Source organism: Bos grunniens, chromosome 13 (genome assembly GCF_055505025.1).
Source record: "Bos grunniens cultivar Pamir isolate PY7600 chromosome 13, Bosgru_T2T1.0, whole genome shotgun sequence".
Taxonomy (NCBI): Eukaryota; Metazoa; Chordata; class Mammalia; order Artiodactyla; family Bovidae; genus Bos; species Bos grunniens.
In genome coordinates, this window is record NC_141177.1 from 16,052,036 (window position 1) to 16,068,384 (window position 16,349).

Here is a 16,349-nt window from a genome sequence, read left to right on the forward strand (position 1 = left end):
TTACTGACTTGTCAGCACCACCTTAAGTGCCATGTCTTGGATGATTTCTCGAAGATAGTAAGGGTCACTTTAGCCTCTGAGAAGTGGCTATTGTGAAGGGAAAAAAATTCAGAACTCAGAGTTTTCGGACCCTGGGTTCTCATCCTGGCTTTCCCACCCACTGGCTGTGTGATTTTGGATATGGCACTTGCCGTCTCTGAGCAGCCACTTTCCTCATCCAGGAAAAGAGGGAGGGAGCAGGCAGTCACACGCCCATCGACTTGTGCGTTTTCTACCTCCAGAATCCATTCTCTTGGAGAATCATCCGCTCCCCTCCCCATTTCATAATAATCCTTCTCGGTTCCTATGGTATGGTGCCAACCCTGCAGATTCCAGAGACAGAAATTTGACCCAGGCCAAGCCATCAGCGTTCTCTGTGGGGCTTTTTAAAAATTTTTAGTTACTATTTATTTATGTGTCTGTGTCGGGTCTTAGTAACAGCATGTGGGATCCTCGTTGCGGCATGCAGGCTTTTCTCTAGTTGTAGCCCACGGGCTTTAGAATGCGCAGGCTCAGTCGAGGCACGTGGGCTTAGTTGCCCCGTGGCATGTGAGATCTTGGTTCCCAGACCAGGGGTCAGACCCAGGTCCCCTGCATTGGAAAGTGAATTCGTAACCACTGGACCACCAGGGAAGCTCCTCTGTGGGGAATTTGTTTCCGAGCATGTTTGAGGAAAAAAATGCTGTTGGCGTGCATGCTCAGTCATGTCTGACTCTTTTACGACCCCATGGACTGTAGCCCTCCAGGTTCCTCTGTCCGTGGGATTTCCCAGGCAAGAATACTGGAGTGGGTTGCCATTTCCTTCTTCAGGGGATCTTCCTGACCCAGGAATCGAATCCAGGTCTCCTGCATTGGCAGGCAGGTTCTTTACCACTGTGCCACCCGAGAAGTCCAACTTTGAGGGTTGTAGGCGTACACAGTGGAAGTAATGCAGTTGACAGCACTTCGCAAGCCTCGGAGCACAAGGTATGTTTGTAAATAAAATCATTATCATCTCCATTGTCACCATAATCACCGTTATAGTCAGCAATATTATCATTATCATTGCTATGCCTGGGCCCAAAGACCTTTACATGCATGAAACAGGTTTATTAATCATCTGGCAGGGGCTTGCGGGAGTCTTAGGTTAACTGGATCCTCAGTGAGAAAAATTAGCTGATCAATTAGTGATGTCTGCCCTGACTGTAGAAGGGGACAGTCCTTTGTGCTGGTCATACTTCATTCACCTCTCCTGTGTTGGAAATAAATATTCAAGTTTATGCGACACTTTCTGGTATTATAAGCAAATGCAAAATCTCAAACTAGAGACCAGAAAGGGGCCCAGAGGATACAGGGGTGAGTTCACATGGTCGAAGCCAGAGCTTATGGGAGGGCTTTCAGCACCAAAAGTTGGGAGCTCAGCCTGGATATGAAAGAGAATTACAGGCACGATCCTGGGCAAAAGAACTGGCAGACAATGGAAGATATGTAGTCTGGGGATCTGCAGTTGAACCCTCTCTGGTCTAGGTGGTACTCCATCTATCCGGACACTGCTGATGGGTGGATGTCTCATCCTCCATTTGGGAGTTTGTGTTTCGGCCAAGGCTGATGGCTTAAGCATTCTGCCTCTAAGAACAGCTCTGATGAGGACGCCCAAAAGAAAGGCTGCAGCTGAAGGCTCTCCTTCTGCAGCCCTGCGGCCAAGATTCGCACTGCCCCCTCAGCCTCACCACCTCCAGGGTTTCCATGACCCAGGTCCTCAACACAAATTCTCAAACAGCATCTGGCTTGACTCGGGGGACTTGTCCCTGAGTCCCCCCAAAGCTGCGTCTTGAAGGATCCTGAATCTTTACAAATCAAGCACAGACAGGTCTGAGCAAAAAGTCTACTCCTGGTCACTGCTCTGGCTGGAAAAGTGGTGGAGGTTTTCTAATTGATGCCTCGTGAGAATTATTTTTACAATTTGGTGATGCTCAGACTACACATCAGGTGTAAGCTAAGCACTTCCTTCTCATGACTTCACTGGACTCTAACAGCAACCTTGCAGAGCAAGTACTGATATTAATACCTCCATTTTACCAAGGAGAAAGTCAAGACTCAGAGAACTGAAGTGCTTTGCCCAAGGTCACACAGCTAGTACGTAGCAAATTTGAGTTTCCACCCCAGCGCTGTCAAATCCCACATTTCTAGGAGCTCGGGGGCAGTGCCAAGCTCACCTCACTCCCGTGCATGCACCTCGGTTCTTATCCCCCAGAGTCTGAATGTCCAGCTGCCCCTCTCTGTAGTGGGCAAATGCTGAGATGGCACTTGGGGGCATCTGGGCTGCTTCTCATCCCCTGACCTGGGAAAGCTCTGGACAAGGTCTGGGAACAGGGAATGGCAAATGTGGAGGGGGCAAGGGAGCAGAGAAAACAAACTGGGAAGATGAGAGCTACAAGGTGAGACGAGTCACATTGCATTCTAAATATCAGGCTTCAGGAAGCCATTGATCACGACCTGGAACAAGGACACAGAGGGGGTTTCACCTTAGGTCGTTTAGGTGCAGTGTAATGTGGGGAGAGGTTGCCACCCAAAGAAAGAGTGTCATGATCAGAAGAATAGGGGGAGAGTGATGTTCTAGCTTAAGGGTGAAGAGTTCTAGGAAGAGGTGACGCCTGGGTTGAGCCATGTGGGCCTCGATGGGGTTGTCCAGGTGAAGAGGGTATTGGGAGGGCAACTAACAAGGTTCAGAGGTGGCAATAGGTGCATTTGGGAAATTGCAAGTATTTCGTTGGCTGGAGCAGGGGTCAGTCCTAGAAAGGGACCAGGGCTTTCCATCCATGGGGGAGGGTCAAGCAGCTTAGGCTGGTGAAGAAGAAGAGGCCCTGGGATTTGGGAGCTGACCTGGCACAGAGCCAGACACTGCCAATCAGAGGGCACGGATGAGCTGGGGCTGGGGGTCCTAGCATCCACTTCAGGGTGAGGGTGGCAGCAGGGATCTGTGAAGAGGGGCAATGTGGTGACCTCACCACATGGGTTGGGCCAGGGCTGGGGGGCCAAGGAGGGCAGTCTCTAGGGAAAGAGGGCACCTGGAGGCGGCTGGGCTGATGGGCTTGTGGGCAAGGACTCAGATCCAATAAAGTCCTGGAGAGCAGATGCCAGAGGGAAGCAGAGCAGACTGAGGGCAGAGGAGGGAGGCACTTAACACGGCCCAAGGGAAGAGGGCTGGGAAGACTTCCTGGAGGAGGAGAAATCCTGGTGTTCCGCAAGATTAAAAGGAGACAGCTCTGCCTCACACAGGGGCATTCTCGGGGCAGGGCTATGGCTCAGTGGGTAGGCATGAACAGTTCAGGCACTAGATACAATCCCTTTTCATCAAGGTCAGAATTAGCCCCTTGGCCAAGGGAAGGGATCTGACTACAGCCACTGGGGGGTGGGGAAGTGCGGATGGGTCACCAGCAGTTGTTTGGGGTGGCTTTGAAGAAGAAGGGAGACCAGTGAGGAGGCAGGTACAAGGATCCAGGTGAGAGGCAGTGAAGTCGAACCTCAGGCGGTGGCCTCAAGGAGGGGAAAGAGATGCTGTCCATGCTGGAGACTGACGGGTCAACAAAACCAGGCCAGGTCTGCTCGCAAGGACTTGTGACCTAGTGGGGGAGTTAGACGTTTGGTCAAAAAATCAAGCAATAGCCAGAGGTGTGGAGTGCTGTAAAGAGAGCTTCTGGAGCTGTAACAGCCATTGTGAAAGGATGAGACTCACTCCAGGAAGCAGGAGGTGAAGACAGTGCTTCCGGAAGAAGAGCTAACAGCACATCATTAATGTGGAGCACAAGAAATCGTGTTCATCCTTAAGGTTCAGCCCATTGGACTACCTTTTCCAGAGACAAGCTCTCTTTCCCACACTCCCCCTGTCTTGCTTTACTCAGGACATTGTTGTTGTTCAGTCACCCAGTCATGCCCACTTCTTTGCAACCCCTTGGACTGCAGCATGCCAGGCCTTCCTGTCCCTCACCATCTCCCTGAGTTTGCCCAAGTTCATGTTCACTGAATCTGTGATGCCATCCAGCCATCTCACCCTCTGATGCCCTCTTCTCCTTCTGCCCTCGATCTTTCCCAGCATCAGGGAATTTTCCAGTGAGTCGTCTGTTTGTATCAGATGACCAAAATACTGAAGCTTCAGCTTCAGCATCAGTCCTTCCAGTGAATATTCAGGGTTGATCTCCCTTAAGATTGACTGGTTTGATCTTCATGCTGTCCAGGGGACTTTCAGGAGTCTTATCCAGCACCACAGTTCAAAGGCATTGATTCTTAGGCATTCTCAGGACATACTGATTAATATTAGATGTCCACCTGCCCCAACACCCTGGGCCTTCCAAGGCTGTGACTGTGACCCATTTGCCTTTGTACCTACCCCACCACCTCCCATCCTGGCGCTGCCAGAGAGCTGATGCCACTAAGTGTGGCATTGGGGTGGGTGGACGCATTTGCCATCACTCTTGTCTTAGTTCAGATTCCTCCCAAAGCAAGAACTTGGGTGTAAGCAGTTTATTTGTGAGATGAACCTAGGGAGCTCAGTGAGGGAGTGGGAAGGGAGAAAGCCAAGGAAAAGAGGGTGTGCGGACGAGTGAGCTGCCGTGGTGGGCCACTGGGGCTCCATCCCATTAGAGACACTCTGAGGAATTATACAACATGACTCAGAATTGACCCACTAAAGGACAAAGTGGATTATTGATCCCCACCTCTCCTGGTCCCCCAGCATTTCCAAATTGCCCTGCGAATGGGCTGGGCCAAGTCTCATGGCACCAGAGAGCCTTCAGGATGGGGACAAAAATCAACCAGGCACTTGAGATAGGGAGTTGCCAGCAGACTCTGGAACGTCTGTCGAGGCTGGGAATGAGCATGGAGGTGGCCAAGGGAATGTGAAGTGAGGGCAATAACAGTCTGGAGACATTGCTCACTCCAGGCTCCAAGTCATCACCAAGCCTCTCTGTAACCATCTTCTGAGATCAAATATAGCTTCAGAATCCTCGCCATGATGCCCTGGGCAGCCATCTGCTCATCAGGGCATAGCATCTGCAATGCACATATTCACTGTTCTAGTGAAGATGCGTGGACTCACAGATCAGACCCAGAGCCTCACTTTCCACACTGGGGGAAAGGCTGGAATGCGGCTGTGTAGACTGAGAAGGGCTGGATGTGTGTCAGCGAGTGTCACTGAAGTGACCCCAGAACAAAGCCCCAAATCTCTTCTCACGGGGGCTGATCTTTGGGCAGCTGGGTCTCATCCTAGAGAGGCTTTTTTTTTTTTCATACAGTCCATTCCTGTAGGAAATTTCCAAAGCAGATGGCTGGGCTGCCCCAGGGAGACAGGCTGGCTTTACCAGAGACCGGCGGCATCTGATAGTGTGGGCCGCGCTTCCAAACAGTCTGAGCAGAGGAATTCCATCCAGATGGAGCTGGAAGGAGGCCTCCACAACTGGAGCTGCTGGAGCTTTCAGCAGATCCTGCCCAGGCTTCCTGCTGCCTCCCCAGGCCAGGGGCTAAGGGGGTGGCCCTAGAAGTTGTCTCTGAGTGGAACTGCCAGGCCCAGGGGATCATACCCCATGTTCTCAAGAATATTTTGAATGTGGAGACTTCCAAGGATTCATCAAATTGATCAGGAATCTCAAACACCAGATTAGAAACAGGTGCAATGAGATAACCTCTACTTATTCCTCCAGTGTGAGCACAGACAGCTGTAGCCCCTCCTCCCACCCCCAAACCAGGGGAGGGTCTCAAACAGCCAATGGGAGGGGCAGCCTGGGTCTCCTCTCCCCAGTTGTTCTTCCAATGGGTCAGCTCCACCCAGCACCTCTTGACTCTTCACACTGAGGAGACTTGGGGTCCTTCCTCTTACCCATCATAGGCTGGGATCCCCAAGATGCCAGTCCTGAGACAAGGATTTTAATAGTAGGTGATCCTGGGAAGCCCAGTAGGAGAGCAAGCAAGAGAGGGAAGGGAAGCCAGCCAAGAAACAAACAGGAGAGGGATTATTGAGCAGGTATTGTTCAGGGCAGCTGGGGTTCAATCCCACTGGGGAGCCTGTGAGACAGTGCAGAACACACCTGTGCTGCCCGAGGAATGAGGAAGCACGGCATTTACTGCCTCCCCACCCCCCAACTGCCAAGCAGCATGAGCTGAGGGCAGCTCAGTGCTGAGGGTGGAATCCCAGGCCCTCAGGACTGCCCCAGGCACCGGCTCAGGGGAAGAGCCCTTAGGACACAAACTGAGATGGGGAGTGCTCGCAAGATGTGATGCCTGCTGCATCACCCTTCTCCATCTTTCCTCCCCTTTCTCCTTTTTCCTCTCTTCTTTCCTTCTTTTACCCTGAGATCCTTACTGTGCCTCATGTTCTTAGCATCTTTCCTAGGGTTCTTGGAATTGAATGTTTCTTCAAGTGTGGTCCCCTTGGGTTTTTGTTAAAAATATAGACACCAGGGCCCTACCCCAGTCCTACTAAATCAGTATCTTTGGTTACAGGCCTAGGAACCTGAGTTTAAACAAATATCCTGGGTGGATCTGATGCACGTGGACCTTGCTAGTCCTAACCTAGACCTAACCCCATTACAGCAAGGGGGCAGCAGGGAATTGCTGGTCAGTTCTGGAAATCTTCAAGCCCTGCCTTTGCCCCTACCTGACCTCCTGCCTGCATCCTTGGATTTGGTTGTTGCTGTATTACCCAACCCTTCTCTTCAGGGTCCTTCTCTCTTGACCAGTTCTTGGGTTGGCTGTCTCTTGCATGTTGCCTCTGCCCATGATGGGTCCTTCATAGGATTCAGGGCTTGGCCCTTCACTGAGGAGTCAAGAGGTAATACTCGCTCCATCTACCATCCAGTCACATCTGCAACATCTGGCCAGGTGCATCTTAGGGTCCACAGGGAAAGAAATCAGATTTAGGTGTTCACACCAGCAGTCACAACAAGGCATCCTGCTAAAACTCACTGAGCCCGGCCGTGGCACTTAACTCCACCACAAACAGCACACTCTTTAATTCTTGGAGTGTCACACAGTCCAACCGAAGTCCATGTCCCTTTGTGCATGACCAGATGGCATAATTTAGCCATGTACAAACTCGGTGTTAAAATGTATGTGCATTAAACACACATCCACAGAACAGAAGTCTCACAGCGCAATACCAAATGACATAGCAACACAACGTCTTGTGATAACACATGGCACACAAGTTGTCACAGCATGGAAAAAAAAAAACACTTTCAAGTCTTGTGGTGACATAGCCACACACCACATAATACAGTTGCACAGCAAGTTGGTGTCGAAAACACACACACACACATGCACACACCCACCCACACGCAACTCAGTCCACGGCAGCTAACATGGACTCTTACATACAAACAAAAAGAAGCCCATATGGAACACAGCCCCACAGCAGCACACAGTCAAGGTCTCAGTTATAACAACACACCTTGTTGAAATAACAGCCTGGGGAACAGAGAGGCAGCAACACACGACCTAGCTCAACTAACTCAGCCATAGTCAGGGCAGAACAGACACAGGGGTGCAGAGGAGACTGATGGTGAGGGGAAAGGTTGCCTTTGTTTGAACAGATGTCTCCTAAAGGGCCAGAGGTGTTATTTAGCTGCTTTGATGAGCTAATGGATTCCAGTAGCTGTGAGCCTGGGGGAATTCATTACTGGCCCCATGAGCAATTGCTGTTCTTACACACTCTTCCACCCTCACTGATTTCTCACTTCCTTGCTATAGCAGACAGCCTCCAGCTGCAAAGCCAAAGCCCTATTTGAACAAGAAGGGCAGAAGCCGAGCAAATATTTGTGTCTTCAGGCCTCACTTGGCACTTGCTGGGATGAGGTTTCCTTCTGACATCAAGAGGAAACCTTTGCCAGGCAGATTCTGTTGGACTTAGCCTTGGTAGGGGGCGGGGGCTCCAGGCCCTGTCCTGGACCTCTCATGTCGGGCTGGGATGGCCCCTCTCCCTGTCTCCCTGCACTCACCTCTTATCTGTTATCAGCCTTGAACACTTGTGCTCTAGACATACAGTGATTAACTCCAGAGAACAGGGGTCGAGAAAGTGGGTGTGTAATGGGGGCAAGGGGTCCCTGGGTGACAGAAGAGAACTCCAGGCCTGCTGAGACGAGTGGGCCCTGTTGAGGTGTGGGGGTCAGAGACAAGCTTCAGCTCCTGCTGCTTTGCCCTGTAGGCTCCGTGAGGGCCCCTCCCTAGTTGGAGGGGTTGCCCATTGTTCTCTTATCTCTCTGAACCAGTGACAGCCTGTCCTCCAAGGCTACTGATCATGTGGCATTGTTATCATCCTGTGCCTGTCACCATCCAGGGTTGTGGGGCTGTTGATTTCTGATGAACAGCACCTGAGCGCCAAAGGGAATCTGTTCTTGGCCTTATCTCCGGCCTGTGTATCCTGCTTGGGCTCCACGTTCACCATCCCAGTGGAGCCATCACCATATCAATAGCACTCCCTAGGGTACCCAGATAAGCACTAGGTGTCTGTGCCCTGAGCTTGGAAGTCAAGGACTGTGGGGAGGGGGCAACACCCAGACTGGCATCTCCAGGCCAGGTCAACATCTCTGAGTATCTTATCTTTCTAAGGGGCACTGTGACAGTTATGATCATGCCCAAGGCACAGAATTTACTTTGGGGAATGTCCCCAGCTTCAACACTCACTAGCCGTGTGGGATTCCACATCTTTTCACTTGCTTGCCACCTCCTTCCCCAGCTGAACAAGGGAGAAAAACGAGTCAGCACCAAGGACAGCGCATTGGGAGTCTTTCCAAGGCGGGAAGGGAGGGAGGGAGGGAAGGAGGGATGGAGAAAGGGAGTAAAGAAAAGAGGGATAGAAAAGGTAGAGGATGGTGAGAGAAGGGGAAAGAATGGTGAGGGAAGGAGAATTCTTTTGCAGGTCAAATAATGCTGTGTTATTTAGGGGTCTGCACTTTTCAACTTGCCCAGTAGTTGAAGAAAATTCTGGCTATTTGGCCAAGGCAGAATGAGTGAAGCTAAATTTTTCTGATCTTAGACAGGAAGGATTTGGGGCAATTAGATATTCCACATCAATATCAGCCAAAGAAGGAACTTGAAGGAAATGACAACAAAGTTAGTTGACTGCGTCATGCTCTGGGCTAAGTCTTCGTGTGCTGCAACTCATGTAATCCACCCACCAAACTTGTCATGTTGGTGCTATCATATCCCCCATATAACAAAGGAGGAAACAGAATATGAGTGAAGCTTAATTACCAGCCTGAAATCACACTATAGCATATGCCAATGCCTGGGACTCGGGAAGAATGACATCCCTGCTTATTTTCCCCTCCATTCCAATCCTTCCTGACAACATCCTTCATCTTCTTTGAGTGTCCTGTATCTCTTTGAACTTGTCTCTCTATAACTTATTGGCTCATGTGTCCTCATGTTTGCAGAAGGAGACTCCTGGGCCTCCATCTTTTAGCTTAAAAAGCTCCTTTAGATTTTCCTGGGCTGGAATCAGCAGGGCATTGTTTGGTTCCCTATGTTCTGCAGCAGGGAGGTTGCTGACCCGGGAAGGACCTAGGGTCTGACTTGTAGTCACTCTGTGGCTGATCCTCAAGGAGGGGTGATATAAATAGGCCTTTGACAGCATCAAATAGAAGTACAGTTGATATATAATATTATATGTTACAGGTATACAATATGCTGCTGCTAAGTCGCTTCAGTCGTGTCCAACTCTGTGCAACCCCATAGACCGCAGCCCACCAGGCTTCCCCATCCCTGGGATTCTCCAGGCAAGAACACTGGAGTGGGTTGCCATTTCCTCCTCCAATGCATGAAAGTGAAAAGTGAAAGTGAAGTCGCTCAATCGTGTCTGACTCTAGCGACCCCACGGACCGCAGCCCACCAGGCTCCTCCGTCCATGGGATTTTCCAGGCAAGAGTACTGGCGTGGGGTGCCATTGCCTTCTCCATACAATATAGTGATTCACAATTTTTAAAGGTTATATTCCATATATGGGCTTCCTAGGTGGCTCAGTGGTAAAGAATCTGCCTGCCAATGCAGGAGACGCAGGAGACTCAAGTTCGACCCCTAGGTCAGGAAAAAACCCTGAAGTAGGAAATGATAACCCACTTCAGTATTCTGGCCTGGAAAATTCCATGGACAGAGGAGTCTGACGGACTACGGTCCATGGGTTGCAAAGAATTGGACTCGATTTAGCACAGATGCACTCTATTCATAGTTAGGATTAAAGATTGGCTATATTCCATAAATACATCCTTGTATTTATATAGTATAATGTTTTATTCAAACTAAATGGCAGCTTTCACACCCATGTGTCTTTAGAAACTAAATTTTAACTTTAATTTACTTGTACATTTTGAAAGTTAATGTATAATTTACATTCAATAAAAAGCACAACTCATAAAAGAAAAAACCAGGTTCAGATTCTGGTTCAGTGACTCTCTAGTTATTTGACCCTGGGAAAATCACTTAGTATTTTCATCTATCTGAAGACAGTTAAAATTGAGAGATCTGTTTAACTCCCAAGTTGACAAGTCAAGTAAACCACTGAATATAAAGGACCAGACTGCAAAGCAAGGATGGGGCTGGAAAAATTAACATGGGAGCCCTTGTCTAAGTGAAGACGCTCAGTCATGTCCTACTCTTTGCGGGCCCCATGGACTGTAGCCTACCATGCTCCTCCATCCATGGGATGATGTTAAAAGCTATGAGAATGAGCTCCCTGCAGGAAGTTGGGAGAGAGATGTGTTACTTTGAACAAGTTGCTCAACATCTCTGTGTCTGTTTCCTTATCCTCAAATTGGGGGTGATAATAGTACCTCCCTCATTGTATTGTCCTGAGGGTAGGAATGAGATAACTCCTATTCAAGTACTTAGGATCTGATTGATATATGTTCAGTACAGAGACTAATACTATTAATCTTTACCTAGCCCTTCAAGACAGGTATAATCAACCCCATTTTACAGAGAAGGAGACTGAGGCTCAGAGAGTCTAAGGTTTCGTGGCAAGTATGCAACAAATCAATGTCTATATATAAATTCCATGCCACACAGCCTCTAGCCTCTGGAGGAACACCACATGAACTCATTAAAAAATTTCAAGGGATGAGTTTATGAGTCTTGCCAGAAAGGACAAGGCTGACCTTCCAGAAGGCAGTGGTAGCAAACTCTGGGCTTGGAAGAAGGTGTCATTAGGAAGAGACTACCATAATCTTCAGGATGAATTCCTGTGACAAAACCTCAAATTATGTGCACACTCAGTTTCCCATCTCACATGTATGAATGTCTCCTTGGCAGTCACTGTTCTCAGTGATCCCAGCTCCTCCTAGTTCCAGAAGCCAATGAAGTAATGTCTCTGCAAGGAGCGACTTAAAGCCTGTCCCATTTGCCTTCTCAGATGAGTCAGTGAGGCAAAAAATTCAGACAATAAAGAGAGTTAATGACAGGCCTCCCCAGCTGGCTGAGCTGGCCCCTGGGGAGAAGGAGTCAATGCGCTTCTGTCACAGCTGTGCTGGCTTCTCCATTTCTTCATCTCCTCGCTCCCATGCAGCCCCCTTGCCTGCCTTGCTTCCTGCCTTGGACATTGATTGCAGCAACTCAAGCAGCGAAATGAGACTTTGCAGACTCTGGGGCATCTCTAGGTCAGTGGCGGGAGGCGAGGGGTGGCTGGGGAGGCAATTTGGTTCTCTTGTAAGTGATTGCACAACTTCCCTAGCTCCTCAAAAAAGGAACTTCCTTGTAGCCCCATGGAGATGATATACAAGGAGGATCCCTGGAACTCACGGTTAATAATACAACTAATAATAACTAGCACTAAGGTGGGGAGGTGTTATTATGGCAGACACTGTATCAAACTTATTATTAATACATACGGTATCTCATTTAGTTCTTAAAACAGCCTTCCAATGCTGGTACTATTAGTATTCCCATTTTGCAGACGAGAAGACTGAGCATAGAGAAGTGACATTGTTTTCCTAAGGTCGTACAAGTTGGTAGATTTGGCTTGCTTTCTTAAGTCTTTATTGAATTTGTTACAATACTGTTTGTTTTACATTTTGGTTTTTTGGCTGGGGTGGGGGGCATGTGGGATCTTAGCTCTCTGATCAGGGATCAAACCTGCACCCCCTGCATTGGAAGGTGAAGTCTTAAGCACTGGACTGCCAGGGAAGTCCTTCTTTTTAAAATATATATTTTCATTGACGTAGTTGAATTACAATGTTGTGTGTTAATTACTGCTGTGACTCACATGAGTCACTTTGCTATACAGCAGTAATTAACACACAACATTGTAATTTGTATATATTAACACACAACATTGTATACACACACACACACACACACACACACGCTTCCTTTTTCATTTTCTTTTCCATTATGGTTTATCACAGGATACTGAATACAGTTTTCTGTGCTACACAGTAGGACCTTGCTGTTTACCCATTCTGTATATACCAGCTTGCGTTTGCTAATCTCAAACTCCCAATCCAACCCTCCCCTCCCCTTGCCCCCTTGGCGATCACCAGTTTATTCTCTATGCCCTGATTTTATTAATATTTCTGTTCCATAGATAGGTTCATTTATGCCATCTTTTAGATTCCACATATAAGTGGTATTATGTGGTATTTGTCTTCTCTTTCTGACTTATTTCATTTGTACTTGGTAGATTTGGGATTCAAACCCTGGCCATTATTACTCCAAGGCTGAAGCTGGACTGCTTCTCTCCTTACACTTTGTCGTGTAGAACAATAAATAAGTTTCACTAATTAATTAAAAAATTAGCCAGTCTGGCAAGGTAATGGTCACTAAGCCAGGTGTCTATTATTCCCTTGTTGGCACTGTATCTTTTCCAGTAAAACCTGAGGTTGGACATTTTCTTGTTACTCACTGAATGACATGGTTGATATTCTTGAGTTTGTGGTCAACTCAACTCTTCAAATCTTTCTCATATGAACTGGGATTGAATCAGTATTGTCTGACTTGAAATCACACAGAACACAAAGGTCTCAAGAAATTTTACTGACATAAGGAATTGGCAGTAAAGAAACCAAAACAGGCATATTGGATTTAGGTTGGATTTTGCTTTTTCCTTTTTTTCCCATTTAAATCAAGGTATAACTAACATACAGTAAAAGGTACTGATCTCAAGTGTACATCCCACTCAGTTACTTCTCACTCAAGTCAAAATAGAGAATGTTTCCTTGATAGGATTCCCATATAGGAATCCCAGTCAATTTCTCTACCCCAGAAGTGATCCCTATGGGTTTCACTTTTAAATTTTAAGTTTCCACAATTATAAATTATCAACTTTTGCAAAATGAGATTTTCAAGTATCCTGGAAATTAAAATTGTTCAATTTTCTTTTTTCTCAATTGTTTCTAAGCTTTGAAAATCTGTTTTCTTCCTGATATTTGACAACTTTTATTTTTAAAATACTTTATATATTTGTATTTGAGTATTTAACTTGTTTGAAATTTGTTTGATGAACCCCCTGATGTGAAGGTCAAAATACTTTTTCTAACCAATTACCATTTTGCTATTTATTGACCATTTCTCTCCAAATTGTTCTTTGAGAATTCGTTTATTATAACTTAAATTTATAACTAAAATTATAAAATTTATATATAACTTATATATTAAAATTATTATATGTTAACACATTTCTCATCCCCAAATTGGAATGCTAATGACACCCACCTCATAAAATGAGTGTGAATATCGGATTATGTGGAATAAATTAAGTATAGGATCTGTCACAGTCACAGTTCTGGCACACAGTAGGTCTCAACAAGTGGCAATTCCATCCCTTCCCACCCACTCCCATAGACATGCTCCTCCCTCTTGTTTAAGGCACTATAACTATGGAAAAAGGAAAAACTTTCTTACAAGACTGTCCAACAGGCTAACCTGGAGGTCAGATGTGCACCTAGAAAGTAGAAGACCTCTGATTTGGGTATTTATAGAGATGCTATGTATCTTCCGAGGGCTTGGCTGATGGGTCAGTTACTCCCAAATGCCAGTTTTGAAAATGATGCCAGTGCATGATGAAATTTTCTGTGGCCCTTAATGAAATTACAGAGATAAGGACAATGAAGTGAGTTTTCATAAATCTATTTTAGTCAACTGTATTTTATTCTGAGATTATGGCCTCCTGCTTTTTCAGTTTTTAAATGTGCTGGGTTTTATCAAAAAATGGAAAGAGTAGGTGACTGTTGATGTTTTTGAATGTCTTTCACTTGAAATTGTCCTTGACTGTTTTCTGGCTCACAAAATCCTTAAATCTTGAAGTATCAACTTTGAGGTTCCTTGAAACACCTACAAAACAGGATTCACTGATAATTAGTTGATCTTTTTTTCAATTCTTCAGAGAACCATCCACTATATATAGTAGGTGATAAGTAACTTTTGCAGAATTACTGAATAGACAATATTGTAGTATAACATCTGGCTGTGTGTTTATCACTGACTGGAAAGAAACTGTTGCAAGAGGCCAAACTTGGCAGACTGAGAAGTATGCACCAGGCATTTAGCTCTGACAAGCTTTCCTCTCATCTAGCCGGCAGCACCTCGGACAGCTCAGCTACAATTACACGGATCTCTGAGGAAACCTATTTAAACACAGACAAAGGCATTTTTACATTATCTTTTCTCTACTTCATTATTTAAATAAAAATCTCTTGTTCACACACAAGGCTTTCTCTTTGCTCATTTAAAACTCGCTCTCGGATTGTTTGCCTCATGGTCTGCAATTCCCCAGCAAAACAGTCAGCTCCAACTCTGAGCTTCAGAAATGCCAATTTTAATTAAAAGTGCAATTTTCAAATCCACCTAAAGCTCAGCTAGGATATGGCACGCTTGCTGCCCTGTGATCTTTCTGGCTTCCTTGTTGATTAAAATGGGTGCTGTTCTAAGTGCTTTGTCAAATCTTCACAAAAATGAGACGAAATTGACATTTACACCTTTTTACCAGCAAGAAAGTGATATATTAGATTCACCTCTGTTGCCATAAAAGCTTACTTCTGGTTTAAGGGCAGCAAGAGGCCAATAGGTCCCTAGTGATAAGTCTGTTTTTATGCTTCAGCTTTAAAGGCTTTCTCTCCAGCTGGTGGTGGGGTAGGGGAGAGTTACTATGTCATTTCCCCATTGACTTCTCCATCTCTGTCTTCCTAGAGTTCCCTTTGTAGCTATGCAAGGACTTTGAGCTTTTAGGGTAATGGTTCTCTAACTTTAGTGAATATAAGAAAAGCACAAAAGGTTCTCTTAGAAGCTTCATTGGCTTCTAGAGACTCTGATTCAACAGTTTTGAGCATGACTCCAGAATCTGAATTCTAATGAAGCACCCCGATTATTCTGATGAAGGAAGATCATACTCTGAGAAGATTAGTTCTAGCAATTCCCATAAAATTTGCTACAAAGATCAAAGCTGTAGAGTGGGTGAGAAACGCTGTGTAGGGGATGCAGGAGTGTGGGACCCTGTCCAGATCTAATTATTTGCTTTCTAGTGTCCTTGAGCAACTCATTTCCCCTCTCTGTTACCACTCCTCTATCTTTATAGATGAAGGATGCTGACTCCAGTCCCTGAGACACCTCCAGTCCTATCAGCAGGCTGGGTTTCTCATGGACGTGACTGAAGTTGAGACCCAGGAACTGAGGCTATAGTTTTGGGGTATTTTTTACCCCTTTAAGCAAAAATTGTGAAATACACCACACATCTAGAAAAACTTACGACATGAAGGCACACAGTTATTTAATAATTCTAAAGTAGGCATCTATGTAACTACCACCCAAATTAAAGAATGGAACACTACCTGAAACTCCCCATGTGATCCTTTATAACTATGCCCTCACCCTTCGCCTAGAACAAGTCACTATTCCATCTGCTATGGTCAATTATTTTATATTTTAAATAGTTTTACCACTTTTGCATGCATCCCAAAATAGTATCTTAGTTTTGCCTACTGTGGATTTTATATAAAGTGTGAAAATGAAAGTCGCTCAGTCATGTCCGACTCTTTGCAACCCCATGGGCTATACAGTCCATGGAATTCTTCAGGCCAGAATACTGGAGTCGGTAGCCTTTCCCTTCTCCAGAGGATCTTCCCAATCCAGGGATCGAACCCAGGTCTCCCGCATTGTAGGCGGATTCTTTACCTGCGGAGCCACAAGGGGAACCTGAGACTATTGGAGTGGGTAGCCTATTCCTTCTCCAAGGGAATCTTCCTGACCCAGGAATTGAACCAGGGTCTCCTGCATTGCAGGTAGGTTCTTTACCAACTGAGCTAGGCTCATATTTATTTTTTGCTGTCAATATTAGAAAGATTTATCCACGATGCTAT

General features: G+C 46.3%; 1 protein-coding gene across 3 annotated transcripts in view; it reads right to left on the reverse strand.

Moving 5' to 3' along the window:
- The window catches only part of ADIG (adipogenin), a 76,670-nt gene that overhangs the window by 15,177 nt on the left and 45,144 nt on the right, over positions 1-16,349 (reverse strand). The window contains exon 3 of one of the 3 annotated variants that reach the window (XM_086331893.1): positions 1,114-3,641. The exons of the other annotated variants lie outside the window; for them this stretch is intronic. The gene's annotated coding sequence lies outside the window, so the exon portion shown is untranslated. Of the gene's footprint in view, positions 1-1,113; positions 3,642-16,349 lie in introns of those variants that run through there. 3 annotated transcript variants of the gene reach the window in all.